Here is a 5026-nt window from a genome sequence, read left to right on the forward strand (position 1 = left end):
GTCTTGATAATTCCTTTGATATTTTTTGATTCATTTTGAGCCTCAGTGGACACAGTAGCCCTCTCTCTCTCCTTTGATTTTATAGGAATTTGCAAGCTAATTCACCAGCTTTGATTTCTGGGAGGAAGTGACTTTAGACAAAATATTTGTGAGTTTTCCCAAGATAGATGGGACACATCATCCCCAGGCAGAGCAAAAAACAGCAAAAAAAAAAAAAAAAAAACCCAAATCCATTGCCGTCAAGTCAATTCCAACTCATAGTGAAAAACAGCAAACACCTCAGAAATAACCATGATTTGAATATGGAAATGAGAGGGGCCCACCAGAATTCATAAACACAGTAATTAGAACATACTGTCATAATCATCTTTCCACTGGAAAGGTGAAAAATCGCAATTTACTGTAGACCACGTAGCAGACAGAATCATGGTTGTTGACCTTATTTTTTGTTAACTAGAAAGATAGGTATCATACCTATACATGCTATGATAATTTTTTATAGTAACATATTTTTTTTTATAGGAAAAATCGGCATAGTGGCACTTACAAAAATATTTCATGGGGGGTGGGAGCAGTTGGTAAAGAAAACACAGAAAGCATGTATTATTTGCATAAAAATATGGGTAATATAGTGCTCTACTCACCTTTTTATGAATACCAGCAACTGCTTTTAATATAATATCCTGGTGGTCAGTCCGGATTACGCCAACTTCAGTAAGTTCTTGCCAGGTGATGTTAAGAAGCCTTTCCCCGTTGATTTCTGCCCTTTCAAAGTTTCTTCCATATACTAGAAAACTACAATCCAACTCTGAAAAAGACATAAAAGAGGTAGAGGAGATGTCAAGGAAAATAGGGACTATACTTCCTTATACAAATAACTACACCATTCTACTGGAATAGGACTGTAGCTCTTTTTTCCTTATCCACGAGCTATTTCCACTTCTTATTCCAACAGTCCATCTTAAATTCAGCATCCATAGTTCAAAAAGGCTTGGGGGGAGGGACAAAGTTTTGTACATCCTTACAGAAATGCTTAAGTAAAAAATTTACAAGAACCTGTTAAACACAATCATAGATTATAAATGAAAGCAAATGTATAATTTGTTATGGACTGTTTTATTATCTGGAAATTTATCAAATAAGTATGTATATGTGTGTGCGTATATATATATATATATATATATATATATATATATATATAGTAAATATATCGGAAACCCTGGTGGTGTAGTGGTTAAGTGCTATGGCTGCTAACCAAGAGGTCAGCAGTTCAAATCTGCCAGGCACTCCTTGGAAACTGTATGGGGCAGTTCTACTCTGTTCTGTAGGGTTGCTATGAGTCGGAATCGACTCGACGGCAGTGGGTTTGGGTTTTTTTTTTTTTGGTTTATAGTAAATATATATGGGCACAGCTTGGAGACATTTCAGGTTTGGTTCCAGAACAACACAATAAAGCAATTATTGCAATAAAGAGAGTCACACAAACTTTTTGGTTTCCCAGTACATATAAAAGTAATGTTTACACTATAGTGCAGTCTTTTAAGTATGTTACAGCATTTTGTCTAAAAAAATGTACATACCTTAATTAAAAAATACTTTATTGATAAAAAATGCTAAACATCACCTGAGCCTTCAACGAGTTGTAATCTTCTTGCTGGCGGAGGATATTGCCTTGATGTTGGTGGCTGATCAGGGTGGTGGTTGTTGAAGGTTGGGGTGGCTGTGGCAATTTCTTAAAATAAGACAGCAATGAGGTTTGCTGCATCGATCAATTCTTCTTTCATGAAAGATTTCTCTGTAGCACACAATGCTGTTTGATAGCACTTTACCCATGGTAGAATTTCTTTCAAAACTGGAGTCAGTCCTCTCACAACCTGCCACTGCCTTATCAAATAAGTTTATGAAATATTCTGAATCCTTTGCTGTCATTTCAACAATGTTCACAGCCTCTTTACCAGGAGTAGATTCCATCTCAGGAAACTACTTTCTTTTCTCATTCACAAGAAGCAACTCCTCATCCGTTCAAGTTTTATGTTGAGAATACAGCAATTCAGTCACATCTTCAGGCTCCACTTCTAGTTCTCTTGCTGTTTCTACCACATTTGCAGTTATTTCCACCACTGAACTCTTCAACCTTTCAAAGTCATCCACGAAGGTTGGAGTTAACGTCTTCCAAACTCCTGTTAATGTTGGTATTTTGACCTCTTCCTGTGAATCACGAATGTTTTTAATGGCATCTAGAATGGTGATTCCTCTCCAGAAGGTTTTCAATTTACTTTGTCCAGACTCATCAGAGAAATCACTATTTACAGCAGCTAGAAATGTATTTAATAAGACTTGAAAGCAGAAATTACTCCTCTACCCATGGGCTATAGAATGGATTTTGTGTTTAGCATGCATGAAAACAACATTCACCTCCTTGTACATCTCCATCAGAGTTCTTGGGTGACCAGGTACATTATCAATGAGCTTAATATTTTGAAAGGGATCTTTTTTTTTCTGAGCAGTAGGTCTCAACAATGGGCTTAAAATGTTAAGTAAACCATGTTGTGAACAGATGTGCTGTCATCCAGGCTTTGTTGTTCCATTTATAGAGCACAGGCAGAGTAGATTTAGCATAATTATTTAGGGTCCTTGAATTTTTGGAGTGGTACATGAGCACTGGCTTCAACTTAAAAGTCACCATCTGCATTAGCCCCTAACAAGAGACTCAGTCTGTCCTTTGAAGCTTTGAAGCCAGGAATTGACTTCTCCCTTCCAGCTATGAAAGTCCCAGATGGCATCTTCTTCCAACATAAGGCTGTTTCATCTACAATGAAAATCTGGTGTTTAGTGTGGCCGCCCTCATCAGTTATCCCGGCTAGATCTTCTGGACAACTTGCTACAGCTTCTACATCAGCACTTGCTGCTTCACCTCCCACTTTTATGCTATGGAGATGGCTTCCTTCCTTAAACTTCAGGAACCAACCTCTGATAGCTTCAAACTTTTCTTCTGGAGCTTCCTTACCTCTTTCAGTCTTCACAGAATTGAAGAAAGTTAGCACCTTTTGCTGGATTCGGCTTTGGCTTAAGGGAATGTTGTAGCTGGTTTGATCTTCTAACCAAGCCACTAGAACTTTCTCCATGTCAGCAGTAAGGCTGTTTAGCTTTCTTAACATTCCTGTGTTCATTGGAGTAGCACTTTTAATTTCCTTCAAGGACTTTTCCTTTAAATTCACATTTTTGTTAACTGCTTGGCACAAGAAGACTAGCTTTTGGCCTGTCTTGGCTTTTGACATGCCTTCCTCACTAAGTTTAATCATTTCTAGCTTTTGATTTAAAGTGAGAGACATGCCACTTTTCCTTTCATTCAAACCCTTAGAGGCCATTCTAGGGTTATTAATCAGCCTAATTTCAATATTGTCATGTCTCAGGGAACAGGGAAGCCCAAGAAGAGGGACAGAGACAGGAACGGCTGGTCAGATGGAGCCATCAAAACACACACAACATTTATTAAGTTCGCCGTCTTATATGCATGCCATTTGTGGAGCCCCAAAACAATTACAATATTAACATCAAAGATCACTGATCATATCACCATAGCAGATATAATAATAATGAAAAAGTTTGAAATATTGCAATAATTACCAAACTATTACACAGAAACATGAAGTAACTACATGGTGTTGGAAAAATGGGACCAACAGACTTGCTAGACACAGGGTTGCCACAAACTTTCAATTTGTAAGAAATGCAGTATCTGTGAAATGTAATAAAGCTAAGCGTAATAAAATGAGGCAAGCCTGTATGAACTATTTGGGGAGGGCATAATCTCTTGGGTAAAGTGCTTCATAACTGTGATCAAAACTGAAAAGTATGAAAAATTTCTCATGTATCTGTTTTAGTGAACTGCTGCTGTCATATCTTCAGATCAATCTATTTATAGAGAAGCAATTAAACAACCTGTAAATAACATAACATAATGTATTATGTAGCAAAGAAAATAAATGTAAATAACCTGACAGGAAAGGTTGCTTTGCTATGAATAACCGAAACCATCAGAAGACTAAATAAATTATGGAATTGTCATCCATCTTTAGTTATCCATATTAACAGTAGGAGTACAGTGGCAATAGTCCAAAATTAATTTATAATTTACTTGAAATTTGCTGTTGAAATTCCCCATAAAAATGAGTGTGACTAGTATTCTGGGAACTAATGATATAGTAGTATAAACTGATTAATGTAGACTCCATGAATTTGACTTTTTCAAAAATAATTAAGTCAGGCTGATATTTGTCTTCAGAATATCTTTAGAGAATTTGCTAAGTAATTAGACAATGTAAATAAGATTTCAAGAATAATATTTAAACAGCATTTTTTAAACATGTACAGTGCTTTAGGAATATTTATTTCGTTTCATTGACATGCTTATTAAAATCACAGTTGCATTCTTATCTATTAAAGCAAGACTACTAATGGCCTCTAATAATTTACTTTATTATTCTCATTCTTGTTAAAATATGCACCTTAAAGGAATAAAATTATATTTCTTTTATTTAAAATTTTTAGAGTTATCTTTTGCTCTATATTAACACTGGGCTTCCTCTTGATTAGTTGTGAATTATTAAGGTTTTTTTTTAACTGCATTTTAAGTAAAAAATGAGTCTTGGGTAATTAAATTTCTACAAATGCAGATATTTATTCAGATTTCCCATTTTGCCTCCTCCAAAGTTCAGAGTAGAGAAAAAATTTCTTATCCATTCTAGAGAAAAAAACAGCAATATTATTCAGACACTTGAGAAGCACTTACTTCAAACTTGGATGTCCCTCTCTCCCTGAGCTTATTTTTATGTTTATTATTTCCTTTCATTAGAGGGAAAGAATTGGGCATTATGCATTATGATTTAGAAGATTACATATTATATGCATAGCTAAAAATACATCATGAATACCATTCACAATAGCCTCTAAGGAGTTAAAGTACTTAGGAATAAACCTAACTAGAGACGTAAAAGATCTATGCAAAGACAACTACAAAACACTA

General features: G+C 35.4%; 1 pseudogene; it reads right to left on the minus strand.

Annotated features, from left to right (window-relative positions):
- Positions 1 to 1613: 1613 nt before the first annotated feature.
- LOC126068733 (tigger transposable element-derived protein 1-like) lies at positions 1614 to 3368 on the minus strand (annotated as a pseudogene).
- Positions 3369 to 5026: the final 1658 nt, after the last annotated feature.

The sequence above is a fragment of the Elephas maximus genome, chromosome X (genome assembly GCF_024166365.1).
Source record: "Elephas maximus indicus isolate mEleMax1 chromosome X, mEleMax1 primary haplotype, whole genome shotgun sequence".
NCBI classification, from domain to species: domain Eukaryota; kingdom Metazoa; phylum Chordata; class Mammalia; order Proboscidea; family Elephantidae; genus Elephas; species Elephas maximus.